General features: G+C 40.5%; 1 protein-coding gene across 2 annotated transcripts in view; it reads right to left on the bottom strand.

The window, feature by feature from the left end:
* Window positions 1-16,220, bottom strand: part of LOC106873486 (uncharacterized) — a 132,464-nt gene that overhangs the window by 67,366 nt on the left and 48,878 nt on the right. For both annotated transcript variants that reach the window (XM_052965619.2, XM_052965620.2), the window contains exon 2: window positions 12,119-12,348. The gene's annotated coding sequence lies outside the window, so the exon portion shown is untranslated. The remainder of the gene's footprint in view (window positions 1-12,118; window positions 12,349-16,220) is intronic.

Below are 16,220 nucleotides of genomic sequence, written 5' to 3'. Positions count from 1 at the left end.
TGTCTCACTTGGAACCATCCTCAAGTTGAATTGACAGTTTATATTGGATTGGGTACCTATGCATGCATATATATATATATATATATATATATATATATATATATATATATACACACACATATATGCATCTATGTGTGTGTGTGTGTGTGTGTGTACTTATATATATAAACATATATATATGATGATGTATATATATAGAAAGAGAGATGTGTAAGTATATATATGCATACTTACAGCATACAACAACCAAGAACTTTAAGTTGCTCCAGCATATTGTAAGCTCAGTACCTGGCCTATCTAGGCATCCTACATGTTGAAATACCTAGATTCTAATGAACCCTGCTGCTGACATTTCACAAATACACACACACACACACACACACACACACACACATATATACACACACACATGGGTACATGGAGTTTGTATTTCCCTAGTGATCACCAATTTGTAAACATCTCGGGGGATAGGAACTCCAAATAAGAACCAACAGATCATAAGAACCCATTCAGCTTAAGCCATTATGGAGAGTGGACACAGGGCAGTGGTGGTGATGATGATGATGCTGGAGGTGGAGACAATGGTTTTTCTTTTGCCCTGGGCTAGTTCTGCTTGAACAGAAGTATGATTTCCAACTACAATTATCTTGTCTCTGCACATATGAATGTGTGTACTTAATCTTAATACTGATCTAGAATTTAGATTTTGTGGTAGTGTTATGGATGATGATAGTGTTGATAGTGGTTGTGGCAATGATGGTGGTGGTGGTGTTCTGCTCTGGGTTAGCTCTGCTTGAAGAGTTCCAACCACAATCATCCCAACTGTTTTCAGACAAAGCATAGCTAGGATTACATTATCCAATATGTCCGTCTTTATTTAAGATAGAGAGGTGTATTATGAGGGAAATTCTTTTGCTATTTCCAGCAATTTCAATAACTGTGAGGAACAAGCCAACAAAGGGTTCTCCATATAATCATTCACCTTGCTAAGTACAGCAGCCAAATCTCCCTCAAATTATACCTCACCATCTTAAAAGACAGATGGACACATTAAATAATGTACACCTAAATAGCTACCAAGAAGGTGTTTGCCTTCGATGACATGTTTGGTCAAAGCTGACAAGAAACAAATAATCAGACAGATAGACAGACTGGTAGACAAACAGACAGAGACAGAGTGACAAACAGACTGTGTGTGAGAGAGAGAAAGAGAGAGAGAGTGTGAGTGAGAGTGACAAGGTGACAGAGAGAGAGACAGTATTAGATAGACAAAAATAATGGGAGATTAGACAGACACATAAAGACAGACATATATATATATATATATATATATATATATAGTTTTAGAGAAAAGAAACAAGGTTCATAAACTCATCGATGTAAATCCACTGTCACATATAAATATTTACTTTGTATTATATTATACTTATTTATTGTGCTTTTACTTATTAATTTTTCTATATGTGACAGGATTTTCATCGATGAGTTCATGAACCTTGGTTCTTTTCCCTAAAACTGTATATTTATATTTTATACTGTGAAACTTAATTTAATTTTAATAAATTGAATTTGAGTTTTAACCTGTAAATTTGGATTTTTTGCCCTTATATAAATATATATATATATATATATATATATCTCATCATCATCATCATCATCATCGTTTAACGTCTGCTTTCCATGCTAGCATGGGTTGGACGATTTGACTGAGGACTGGTGAAACCGGATGGCAACACCAGGCTCCAGTCTAATTTGGCAGAGTTTCTACAGCTGGATGCCCTTCCTAACGCCAACCACTCAGAGAGTGTAGTGGGTGCTTTTACGTGTCACCCGCACGAAAACGGCCACGCTCGAAATGGTGTCTTTTATGTGCCACCCGCACAAGCCAGTCCAGGGGCACTGGCAACGATCTCGCTCGAAAATCCTACGGGAGCCAGTCAGGCGGTACTGGCAACGGCCACGCTCAAAATGGTGCATCTCATGTGCCACCCGCACAAGAACCAGTCCGGGGGCACTGGCAACGATCTTACTTGACTTGCCGGGTCTTCTCACGCACAGCACATTTCCAAAGGTCTCGGTCAGTAGTCATCGCCTCGGTGAGGCCCAATGTACGAAGGTCTTGCTTCACCACCTCAGCCCAGGTCTTCCTGGGCTTACCTCTTCCACGGGTTCCCTCAACTGTTAGGGTGTGGCACTTTTTCACGCAGCTATCCTCATTCATTCTCACCACATGTCCATACCAGCGCAATCGTCTCTCTTGCACGCCACAACTGATGCTTCTAATGTTCAGCTTTTATATATATATATATTATATGAGAGATAGAAATCTAGAGATATTATCAGACAGACAGATGGGCAGACATGCAGGTAGAAAGGAAGACAGGTAGATATGTAGGCAAGTAGACAGGTAAACAGACAAGGAGGCAAGCAGACAGGTAAGTGGGTAGATAGTTGGGCTGGACATTTTTTTTTTCTTCTGTAGCAGAAGTTGTACTGAAATATTTGTAAATCTGTAATGGAATGTTAAAGGTGTTTTACAGTTGAATGCATATATAAGTAGCAACCACTCAGATGTGAAGGAAGAGGGAGCACTATTTTCAGCTTGGTAGATAGAGATAGAGAGACAGACAGAAAATACACAGACATAGAAATAAATAGATAGACAGACAGATAGATAGATAGATATAGAAATAGATGGATAGATATAGAAATAGATGGATAGACATAGACAAAGATAGATAGACAGATATAGAAATAGATGGATAGACATAGACAAAGATAGATAGACATAGACAAAGATAGATAGACATAGACAAAGATAGATAGACATAGACAAAGATAGATAGACATAGAAATAGATAGACAGACATAGACAAAGATAGATAGATAGATAGATAGATAGATAGATAGATAGATAGATAGATAGATAGATAGATAGATAGATAGATAGATAGATAGATAGATAGATAGATAGATAGATAGATAGATAGATAGATACATTTCTTTTATTAGCCACACAGGGCTCAACGAAGATGGGACAAATACAATGTAGAGCTTTTCTTTTTGGGAGGGGGAAGGAAGGAAAAAAAAAAAAAAAAAAAAAAAAAATTGGTGGTGTCGATCAAAAGGGATCGTAGGAAGGGAAAAAGGGGCAGTTCGATCAAAAGGGATCGAAAAAAAAGAAAAGGAAAGGCCGATCAATAGGGATCGTGTATCACACAGTAATGTTCTCGTGTAAAAAGAGGGGAGGACAGTTTAGGTTTAGCCGTGGAAGGAAAAGCCCACGGAAAAGACCACGGTAACCTTGGTCAATATTCTCATTGAAGAAACTATAACAGTAAGTGACTCTCTTTTGCCTTTTTGTTTTATTTTTTTCTTGTTCATAGGGTTATGCTCAAGATGGCTCCGTCGTTCACACGTGCCATCCTTGCTACATTCACCCATCTTTTTTTGAAGCATTCACTAGACAAGACTTCCCTTTCTACTCTCAACTTCCTCTTCAGGTGATACTTGAAGAAGTTGATGAGAGATTGCCCAGAGAGGAAAGTCTTTGTCTCTAGACCTTTCAGACGCGTCCACCATACACATTCTTTCGCCATAGCCACAAGTACGATGAAAATAGCTCTTCCTTCCCGTTTAAAGGAAGGAGGCGCGACAATATTCACGATAGACTCGGCTGATAGACCGACTCGTCCCACACGCGATAGCAGTTGTTCGACGTAAGCCCACAGCTCGGAAATGGTGGGACACTGTACGAGTGCGTGCAGAACGGTTTCGTCGCTCTGCCGGCATCTCGGACAGGTCGGCCCCGTGTTTCTCGAGCCATGCCTGTAGAGCTTATCCCGAACGGGTAGTGCTTCTCGATAGCACTGCCAGGCCAGGGATCTCTGGAAGTTGTCCATAGGTCCCGGCCCGAAGGTCGTCTTAAACAGGCGGGTCAGGTATTCCTCGTCGACGCCCAGGTTCGCCCCGAGATCGTCGTCGTACCTTCCCTCCACTAATCCACTATAGAATGCGTTAGTTGTGATGCAGTCGCTCAAGGTTGACCCGGGTTGTTGGAGTTGCCGAAGAGCAGCGCGACACTCGCGGTGCCATTCGCCCTTCCTCGGCCTCTTCTTGATCCATGACTGCAGTTCGGTCATGGAGACGAGCTGCGGGAAAGCGCGCCGCACAAACGGTGACCACACCTGTTCACCGCTGTCTACGTAGAGCCGGAGATGTCGCAGTCTCAGCGCGTGTCTGCGCATCATCAACCACGGCATGCCCAGTCCTCCTTTTAACGGGTGTTGGCAGCAAACGGATCGCCTAACCATCGGAACGCTTCCTTTCCACAAGAAGCGGAAGAGGATGCGCTCCAGTTTGGTGATGGTAGGGTCGGGACAAGGAACGACGGTCAGGCGGTAGTAGATGACGGACGCGATGTACGTGTTCGCCACCTCCGCCCGACCTTTCAGGGAAAGCTTCCTCTCGGCCCATTGCCGGGCTAGAGTGGCCACCCTTCTCGTTATCTCGTCCCAGTTCTTCTCCGTTTGGAGGTCTGGACCAAACCAGACCCCGAGCATCTCAACCGGACCGTCAGTCCAACGTCCCACGACGGAGGCGCTACTTGACGGCATGGGGTTGCTTCTCCAGGTGCCGAGCCGCAAGCCCACTGACTTATCCCGGTTGATTTTCGCTCCCGTTACCGCTTCGTAGTCTCTCAGTGTCTCGCCGACAAGCTCGATGTGCTTTTGGCTAGACACTATGACGGTGACGTCGTCCGCGTATGCCGACACGCTCGTCCCGCATCCCAACTCTCGCGGGATGCCCCTCAGCGTCGCCAGCTTCCGCAGTAGTGGCTCGAGAGTCAACACGTACAGAAGCGACGAGAGGGGGCATCCCTGACGGACCGAACGTGCAATGTCGAAGGGTCTTGATAGATGCCCATTGACGCGAACTACCGAACGGATGCCTCTGTACAAGGCAGCCATCCAGCCGCGGAAAATGGGACCGAAGCCGGCTGCTATGAGGACAGCCTCCAAGTATTGATGGTCTACCCTATCGAAGGCTTTCGATTGATCTAAATTGATCAGGGCCCCACCCATGCCAGGTTCCTTAACTACCCTCTCTATGATGTAGCGCATCAGATGGAGGTTGTCATGGATGCTCCTGCCCGGCACCGCGCACGTTTGCGCCTTGCCGATCAGTTTCTCGATGACAAGCGCCAACCGCTTGGCTAACACCTTGGCCAAAATTTTCAAGTCTGCATTGAGCAGAGTGATGGGCCTAAAGTTATCTATGACGTCCCCCTTGTTTGGATCTTTCTTCAGCAGCGTTACGGCTCCTCGACTCACAAAACCGGGAATGCTCCCGTTTTGCTGCCAGTTGCAGTACACCGCCACCAAGACGTCTCCAAACAAGTCTGGCTTACAGTTGTAAAGCTCGTAGGGCAGACCATCCAAACCCGGAGATTTGTCCCTCGAGCATCCCGCCATCGCGTCCCTCACTTCCGCTGCCGTGATGGCACCTTCGCAGCACTCCGCCTCTCTTGCCGAGAGTCGTGGCAGGCTGTGCAGGTAGGCACTGAAGTCCACCCTGCGTTCTCGCTCGCCATTCGTCCCAAACAGTCGAGCAAAGTGCCGCTGAAAGGCCTCACACATTTTGCTTGGCTCGAGCAGTTCGCGCCCCTGTTCGTCCACCAGAGACCGAATGGTGGCTTTGTTGCCCTGTTGCGCCTCCGCCACCCGGGCCTCTCGTGCGGCTCCAACACCTTCGTTTCTTAGAGCACGCATCCTAGCCCTGACAACGCACCCTTCGTGTTTGGCGTTGAAGTGTTGGTCAAGGGCCAACCTCGCCGCCAAAACGTCGGATGCGATGCCACTTCTAATTGCCTCTTCTAGCTTCTTAACTAGTTCACCCTCTACTCTGTTTCTGTCTATGGCTAGTGCTTTGCTATACCTAACCGCTTCTGCTTTTATTGCTCTCTTGAGGGCAAACCACCATTTGTTATTGATGATGGCTCCTGTCAAAGCCCTCTTTACTAACGTGCTAATCCGGTCTCTGAAAACTGGTCTCGACGGGAAAGACGCGTTTAGTTTCCAGTAACCGGAGCCCTGCCTATGTGTCTTATCTAAGTCTAGCGTACACGTCACAAGTTTGTGATCCGTGTAGCTGACTATGTGAAATTGTGGACACCCTATGCTATCTCTATCTACTCTCCTACACAGTATTCTATCTAGATACGATCTCGACGACCCGATGCGGTTTGTCCATGTCCACATTGGCGCATTCGGGTAATCGAGTCGGTACCTGTCAGACAGTTGAAAGCGTCTGAGCAGGTCTTTGAGGCATTTGCATCCCCGTCTATTCCTATCTCTGCCAACATAGTCTAGATGCGTGTCCAAGGTAGCATTCCAATCCCCCACTAAAAGTAAAGGACGAGACGTTCCTAGGAATACTTCTAGACGTCGAAAGAAATCCGGTCTACCTGTTAAAGGTGGTGCGTATACTGATATGAGTCGAAAAGCACACCCATCGCTGCCATCGACATCCAGAACAACCAATCTACCCTCCGGGTCTATGAATACTGTCTTTACTTCGAGATCCAGACTCTTGCGAAAGAGTACCGCCGTGCCACTACCGCCCATTCTCGGCAGACAGGGAGAAAAATAAATGTTAAACTGTCTGCCAAACATGGACGATAGGGCCCGCGTATCATGGAGTCTGGTCTCGCTTATGGCTATGATTTCTAGTTTATGTGACTTTATGTCATTTAGGAGGTACCCTTGTTTCCAAGGGGACCCCAAGCCACGCGCATTTACACAACCAATCTTGAGCATCATTTTGATTTGAGTGTTAAAGTTTTATAAAGAGAGTCACTTACCGTTTGAGAGTTTTTGTGTCTCCTCCTTCGGGTTTTCTTCGAGGAGATCACTATATAGTTTTTTCGCCAGGTATTTTTGGCATTTGCCAACTGCCTTTGGAAAAATAGATTTTAGTGTGTGGTGCAGGGTTGGTGTTATGTGTAGTATTTTGATGTGTTCTGGCGGTGTTGTGTATGGGTGGTTGCTGGTTTTTATGTCTTCGTTTGTTATGTTTGTTTTTGTGTTGATGTATTCCATCAACTCTGAGTTTTTTGTGTTGATGGCAGTGAGCATTGTGTGTGTACTTGCTTTTGGGGTTTTGTTGCTTGTGTTGTAGTTGTGTGTGCTTGTGTTGGTGTCTGGAGTGTTTTCGGGAGTTGTGTATCTCCCTGCTTTGTTTGTGTTTGCTTTTCTTTTCTTGCTCCTCTTCCTCCTTCCTTTCTGGGCTATTTGCCATTCCTCATTACTTTCATCTTCCGACGAAGGTTCTGAGGAATCGGAAGGGGGTAGGGGCAAATTGTGAGCGTCTGTGTGTGCTTGTGTGAGTGGTTGTGTTGCTGTTTTTGTTGGTGCTGATGGCTTGTTATTTGTGTGAGGTGTGTGTGATGTGGGGGAGGGGGAAACAGTCTTGGAATTTTCTTTCTTTTCCCCTGCTTCCTCACTTGTTGTTTTTGCAGATGCTGTTGTCTTCTCAGTTGCCAGTGTTGCTTGTGTTTCTCTTGTTTTGATTGTTGATGGTGGTGTTGGTAGTAGGGGTTTTTTTCCGGGTTTTGGTGGTTGCCCTTGTTGCTTTTTTTGGTTGGCGGCGGTTGGGCAACTGTCCTTGAGGTGTGCCTCGCTGCCGCATACATAACAACGTGGCCGCCTTCCTTCCACCACTACATATAACTTGTGGTCCTTTGCCAGTTGGATGTGTGTGGGGATCTTTTGGCACTCCTCTTCAGTGATATGGAGGAGGACTTCGACTTTTTTTCCCCCTTCCCAGTTTTTCTCCTCTGCAGTAGCAATTTCTAATATATTTGCCTCCTCCATTTCGAGGCATATAGAACCTACTATCCACTGGGTTTCCACTTGTGAAGGGACATTCTTTACTGTCACCTTCGTCACTCTCTGTCCAAGATAACTCGGTATCATCACCAAGTCATCTGTGTGGAGAGAGAGTGTTGAAAATTCCTTCGCTAACTGTTCGCTCTTAAAGCGTACTAGGACCGTGGCAAATTTTCGTCCCCAAGTAACATGACTTTGAAAGGGCCATATCGGTTTGAGACAAATCTCAATTTTTTGGGTGGAGAAACTCTCCGGTCGCTTCGTTTTCTTGTTGATAAGTCTGTATGATATGTGCTTCTTGTTTGTATTTTCAATAATTGCTTTTGGTATGTGTATTTGTACAGTGTCACCTTCTTTCGTGAGAAGGGATTTTGTGTCATTGATTTGTTTTTGGGTGAATGTTAATATTGTTCTTTTTTCTTTCGTTGCATCGGCAAAATTTGTTTTTGTGATGCTGGCAGATATGTTGTTTGTGGCGTTTGTGGTGTTGTTTATCTTGTTCGTCTTGTAGTTGTTGATGGTGGTATTGACAGTGGTGTTGGTACTGCCAGGTTCAAATGTGGTGGTAGTGGCGGCAGAGTTTGTCGAAGTAGTGGTGGTGTTGGTGTTGAAGGTCGGTGTCCTGTTGTTGTTGCTGTTGTTATTGTCACTGGTAGTAGCAGTGGTGAGGACAGTGGTCGTGTTAGCAAGGACATTTGTGTCGTTGTCGTTGTTGTTGCTGTTGTTGTTGTTGTCTTTGTCGTTGTTGTTGTTGTTGTCACTGGTGACGGTGGCAGGCAAGACTGCTGTAGCAGCAGAGTTTGTACACGTGATGGTGGTAGTGGTGGTGGTTGAGGCAGCAGCAGTTGACTCAGAATCATTGCTCTTCTTCATCACTTGTCTGCGTTCATGCGGAACGGCATTAAGTGTTTTCGCCTCTGGCATTAGGAGCGGGAAGTCGGCCTCGTTGAAAACCTTAGCCATATTCGTTTTAAAGAATATGGCTAGGAACGAGGAAGATATGTTTGAATTTTTGGAAATAAGGCTCTAAATAGAGCTATTTCCGATTTGAAAAATATATGTTCACGAAGTATTTTGTGTTATACACAACTTATACAAAATTTTAAAACAAAATAGGTCTTTTAAGAGGTGAAAAATGCAACTTACATGGGAGCCGATGTGTCTACCGTCCGTCCATGATGATAGATAGATAGATAGATAGATAGATAGATAGATAGATAGATAGATAGATAGATAGATAGATAGATAGATAGATACATTTCTTTTATTAGCCACACAGGGCTCAACGAAGATGGGACAAATACAATGTAGAGCTTTTCTTTTTGGGAGGGGGAAGGAAGGAAAAAAAAAAAAAAAAAAAAAAAAAAAAAAAAAAAAAAAAATTGGTGGTGTCGATCAAAAGGGATCGTAGGAAGGGAAAAAGGGGCAGTTCGATCAAAAGGGATCGAAAAAAAAAGAAAAGGAAAGGCCGATCAATAGGGATCGTGTATCACACAGTAATGTTCTCGTGTAAAAAGAGGGGAGGACAGTTTAGGTTTAACCGTGGAAGGAAAAGCCCACGGAAAAGACCACGGTAACCTTGGTCAATATTCTCATTGAAGAAACTATAACAGTAAGTGACTCTCTTATGCCTTTTTGTTTTATTTTTTTTTTCTTGTTCATAGGGTTATGCTCAAGATGGCTCCGTCGTTCACACGTGCCATCCTTGCTACATTCACCCATCTTTTTTTGAAGCATTCACTAGACAAGACTTCCCTTTCTACTCTCAACTTCCTCTTCAGGTGATACTTGAAGAAGTTGATGAGAGATTGCCCAGAGAGGAAAGTCTTTGTCTCTAGACCTTTCAGACGCGTCCACCATACACATTCTTTCGCCATAGCCACAAGTACGATGAAAATAGCTCTTCCTTCCCGTTTAAAGGAAGGAGGCGCGACAATATTCACGATAGACTCGGCTGATAGACCGACTCGTCCCACACGCGATAGCAGTTGTTCGACGTAAGCCCACAGCTCGCGTCGAACAACTGCTATCGCGTGTGGGACGAGTCGGTCTATCAGCCGAGTCTATCGTGAATATTGTCGCGCCTCCTTCCTTTAAACGGGAAGGAAGAGCTATTTTCATCGTACTTGTGGCTATGGCGAAAGAATGTGTATGGTGGACGCGTCTGAAAGGTCTAGAGACAAAGACTTTCCTCTCTGGATAGATAGATAGATAGATAGATAGATAGATAGACATAGAAACAGAGACAGATATAGAAAAAAATAGATAGACAGACAGAAAAAGATAGATAACTAGACAGACATAGAAAAAGATAGACAGACAGAAAAAGATAGAAAGACATAGAAAAAGATAGATAAATAGACATAGAAAAAGATAAATAGATAAATAGACATAGAAAAAGACAGATAGTAGATGAGAGAGAATGATGTTTAGGAATATATTAGGTCATTAGGGCACCACTACCACTATGGAAACCAGCCTTCATGTAAGGATTCAAAGGAAGAATTAAAAAACAAAAAAACAAAAAAAACATTGGAATGGTTTCCCTATTATCTTCAAGTCTATTGGATGATTTGAATTCAGTGCTGCGAGCTAAAGAGGTAATTATTCAAATCGGTGAGTTGGTAGAAATGGTAAAGTGCCAAAATAAATACTTTTTAAATCATCATTCCAGGTACATTGCTGGTTTCAAATCTCACCAAAGTTAGTTTTAGTCGATATTATAATTCTAATTGCATCTACCCAGTTGACAGGCAAGTTGACAGGCAAGTGTTTGTCTGAGATAAAATCTCTTGTGGACATACTGCATTTAAAAACACAATATGTATCCAGAGGGAGACAAAAAACAAAAAAAAAAAAAAACATTCTAGCAGTGGCTAGTAAAAATGCCAGATGCATTTCAGTCTTTTTGGGGCTTTCTCAGTAATATGTACTCAGAGCCACATGCCTAAATGAGATTTGTTACCTCTGATATCAGAAACAGTGAAACAGTGATATGAGAAACATCATCACTAATGAAACCTAAAAAGGCTGAATTGCATTTGGTGTTCTTCAGCATCACCAGGACAATTTTATCTTCATTTGATACACATTGTGTTTTTAAACAGAATGTCCACAAGAGATTTAATCTCTGACACAGGCTGCAGTTATGCCAGTCAATAAGCATTAAGTATGATAAACAAATGGCTATTTTCACCCCAGTATTTTAACATATCTTATTTTATTGATCCCTGTATTTACAAAAGGCCAAATTGACTTTGGGTGAAGTTTGAACCCAGTACATAAAGGTCTACAACTAAATGCAACAAGCATTTTATATGATGTTCTAATAATTTTGCAAATACACTGCTATAATAATTGTTTCCCCCATGAAGTCAATAAAAGTACCAGTATGTAAGTGCAAGTCAACATCTACAATGAAGACATGAGTAAGGAAGAGATTCTAAAGAATCAGTGTTTTGTGTGAATTCTTTCATTAAAAATAACATCTTGCATCATGATAATCATAATAATTATTTAAAACACACATTTATCATTATACTAATTTTTGTTATACTTTCACAATATTATGATATACATTACAACATGTAAGACACATGATGGCCATTCAAAAGTACATAAAGACAACTTTATATAAACACTATTTGGTTCCAAAATTTTCATTGCATGAACTGTGACCTGGTCAGTGATACAATTCTACTGCAACTTAGTGTAACTGAGTCAGTGACCAGGTTGCTGATGGTGCAATGAAAATTTTAACACCAAATAATATTCAAGTTCAGTTAACACTTTTTGAATCGTTGATGAGTCTATCACACTGAAATTGCTTTAGTTTCAACACATAATCTTAGATCAAATCACTTGCTAGACAAATATATCTCTGAAATATGTTTTTTTACAATATAAGAATTTAGAAACTTAGAGATTTGAAGAGTCATTTTTAACAAAACTCTAGGCAACTGACCTTTTACAACTCATGGTTTTTTTTTGTGTTTTTTTATTTTTAAAAACCCAATATTCTACATGCTATTATTTATAGCTTTACCTACTTCAAGTTCTGTTCAAAATGATATACTATTCCATATTATCAGCAAAGTCTGTCCTGTGTAGATCTGCGACTGCCTAGTGACAGATATTCTACTCCACTAGTCAAAATTACAAATCAAAAGAAGTACAACTTCAAAACAATTTCAATTAGAGCCAAATAGAATATTGTATAACTTACTTACCAAAATAAAGTAATAATTGTTTTTATCCGCAAAAAGAAAGAGAAAGTTGGAATCGTATATATTATTTCCAAGTGTTAATAAATATGAACAATTTCACCATTAAGTGGGCAAAGTGCTTGCAAACTAACTGTGTAATTCCCTGTTGCTTCAAGTATTTGTTCACATCTTAACTGGTGAAGAATTGTAGCATAGTAAGTTTCCATTCTATTATGAAATTACTTTCCGATGAGCTATAATAGAAAAAACAAATTTAAGGTGAGATAAATTAATATATGAATATTACATTCTAATTATGCTGTAAATGAGATATTTCATTTGTCATTTAGTACCAATCAAAGCCACACAAAAAATAATATAGTCCTAGATACATCATGAAGTCAGATTGTGTGCGTGTGTATGTGTGCATGTGTATACATGTGCATGTGTTAATATTTGGGTTGCTAACAGATGTAACACACTTGAGTTATTTCTCATATTCAGTTTTCAAATATATCTGTCGTTATTTTGTTTCTTCTAAAATACATTTATATTAGATTTCACTTCATCTTTTTTGTCCTTTTTTGCCTATTATTCATCTTTATAGTTCTTAATTTCTGTAAATAAACACATTTCAGTATTCAAACTAATGTTTTTTCAAAGTTTTCTACATAACAAAACAATTCATTTGTCAACAAAGATTTTAATGAATTTAAATTTACTATCAACTAGTTTATGATTCTTTTATCCAGCCTATGGTCTATTGTTTCAATAAACAAACACATCCTAATTTTATACATACCTCATTATTATCATCATTACCATCAATTTATTTCAACTTTCAATTAGGAGCAGTTACATACACTGGTGCTAGTCTATATTATATTGGTGTTGTTTCTAAGGCCGGATGCCATTCTTCTCACTAATCACTTTACAAAGTGTGAATGGCATATTATCTCATAGTACCGGCACTAGAGAGCTTTATAAGTCCTCAGAAAGACGGGGCTAATGGGACCTGACAGCCCTATGCTTTCTCTACTCATTTGTTTTAATTAATTTTAACCATCACTTACATCATTGTTGAAAGGCAAAGTTGAGCACAGCATAATTTGAACTATTACATTTTGAGTTCAAATTCCACTGAGGTTAATTTTGCCTTTCATCTTTCCTTTTAGCTGAGCGGAGGGCAGGTGATATAATCCCCTGTTTCCCTCCTCCCAAATTTCTAGCCTTGGTGTATTTTTGTGGCACCAGCATAAAGAGGTTGTCAAGTTCTCAGTGAGACAGGACTAAGGGACATCAACTCACCTACAAATCACTAAGTGTGAAGGGCAGGTTTTTCATCATAGCAGAGGGGTGAGTGCCTTGTATGCCATAAGTAGAGAGAGGAAGCAATAACCTAAGATCTGTACTTGAGCCCAGGTAATATAATTGAGGAAGTGTGGTCGGGTAAAGATGTGCAAGCAACAATCTTCATCATCAAAACTGCAAGAGATCCATTTATTTCATATATATATATATATATATATATATATATATATATATATACACACACATATATATATATATATATATATATATATGTATATATATGGTAAAGACCCCTTCGGTCATGAATGACCATGGGATTGCACCTAGAAAATTATCCTCTGAAGCACAAGTCCAGACAAAATTGTTTATGGAAGACCAGCAATCACCTATGCATACCAGCCACCCATCTTCATGCCTCCGATGTTATCCAAGGGAAAGGCAAAGGCTGATACAACTTGGCAGCAGTGATGTCACAACTCATTTCTACAGTTGGGTGAACTGAAGCAACATGAAATAAAGTGTCTTGCTCAAGAATACAACACAACCTAGTCTGGGAATAGAACTCACTATGTCCTGATTGTGAGCCTGACATGCTAACCGCAGAACAATACGCTTTCACACACACACATCCTTTCTATCAAACACAGGCAGTGTTGTATACTTACAATCAATCACAAAAGCATGCATGGGCCTTCTAACATGTTGCATGACTTTTGTAAACAAGGGGTTTGTAAACCTAGTCCAAGCTGATTTATTGTTTGATAGGTTTATACACTTTTACATTGCTTGGAAACAGGTGAGGGTTACACATCTACCTCAACAAATTCTGTCTGACCCATGAAAGCATAGAATAGTAAATGTTAAAACAATGACTACACACACACACACACACACACACACACATACACATCTAATTTTATACATTGAAGAAAGGCTTGATTGATATAGCAAGGTCAAACTACCATAAGGACTCAAGTTAGCAACTATAAAGAGAGCATTAAAACTGGTCAATTACATCACGAGTAAGCAATTAATCCCATTATTTCTATTACAATTATCATCGCCATCATTTTTATTGCTATTATTATCTCAGAAGGAAGTGACTAAGTGTAAAATCATAGTGTTGATCTAAATGTCTTAGAATGGTGTACAGTTCTAATTTGCTATATTCAAAGTTCAAATCCTGCCAAAGATAAACTACCTTTCATTTATTTACTATCAGTTGATAGGCTATAAAATATGTACTAGTTGTCTTGATGAAGCAGGCCTACAATCTGATTCCAGCTGTGACCATCCTGTCTTAGATATATTTAGGGTTACATTTTCTAATGCCTCCTTTCCTTTTTGAAACACATTAGGGTGTGATTTAGGAAGTTTGGCTACTATGTCAAGCAGGTCAATCAACCATGTAAATATTTCCTTTTTGCTCCTGTTCTATATATAACAGTAAATCTACTTCAGCTAACAATTTCCTTCTAAAATAACCTTAAAATAATAATTAAGACTTTTAAAAGCAATAGCAGAATTGTTAAAACATCAGAGAAAATGATTTGTGTTTTGTTTTGGCTCTTTATGTTGTGAGTTCAAATACTTCCAAGGTCAACTTTTGTCTTTCATACTTTCAAAGAATCTTGGACAGGAGGTGGGGTCCAAAAAATTAACTTCTCTTTCCTTCACAGAATTTCTTACCTTGTACTAGAAATTTGACAGAGAAGAGATAAGTAAGAATTTAAAGAAACTTTGTTATTGATGATAATGATCATCCTCGTACAAACAATCCTAAGGCAGAGTAGGCAGCAGTATTGGCCAAGTGTTAGAGAAAATGCTTTGCTATATTTGACTATATCTTTTTGTGTTCAAATCTTGTCTGGGATGACTTAGGACTTTATCCTTCCAGAAGTGGAGGAATTAGTCTTGGTAACATACTGGAAATTAACTAACTTTGCTCCTCCTCCTGTATGTGCATGAAGTGGGGGCTTGTGCTGATGTATATAAACCAGGCTTACAAAATTGCTTCCATGCCAGACAAAATGCTTAGTGGTATTTCTTCTGACTCTACATTCTTAATTCAAATGCAGCCAAGATCAACTTTGTCTTTCATCCTTTCAAAGCTGATAAAATAGGTACTGATTGAACACAGAGGTTCATGTAACAGGCATACAACTGTCAAACATTGCTGCCCTTGATGCCAAAATATGAAACCATAATTATAATTAAAATGACAAGCTGGCAGAATTATTACTGTGCTATGTTCAGGGTTCAAATGCTGCTGTGATCGATGAGCACCAGATAAGCATTGGGGTTGATGTAATCAACAAGCCCCGTCCTGCAAAACTTTCAGGCTTTGTGCCTATAGTAGAAAGAATTATTTAAGGTGGTGAGCTCACTGAACTGTTAGCAGGCCATACAAAATGCTTTCACCTGTCTTTGTGTTCAGAGTTCAAATTCCACCAAAGTTGACTTTGCCTTTCATCCTTTTGGAGTCAACCTATTAAGTACCAGTTGAGTACTGGATCCAATCAACTAGCCCCTTCCCCACAAAATTTCAGGCCTTGTGCCTATATTAGAAAGGATTATTACTATTCCTGATACTAAGGTGTTGATGTGGTATGAGCAGCAGCAACAAAAAGTATTAAATACCTTGTGGTATTTAATTACATCTCTTTATTTTCTCAGGCCATATCAAACCAAGTGGAGGGAGGGTATGTGATAAAAAGAAGGACCAGTCATATACTGATCAAATGATTACATGACATGCTTCTAAATTCATGATCTTGTTTCTCAATGCAAGAAATTATTTTATAAATACCTTAAT

This window comes from Octopus bimaculoides, chromosome 2, assembly GCF_046866305.1.
Source record: "Octopus bimaculoides isolate indiv1 chromosome 2, ASM4686630v1, whole genome shotgun sequence".
NCBI lineage: Eukaryota > Metazoa > Mollusca > Cephalopoda > Octopoda > Octopodidae > Octopus > Octopus bimaculoides.
This window is presented reverse-complemented; position numbering and strand designations above follow the sequence as displayed.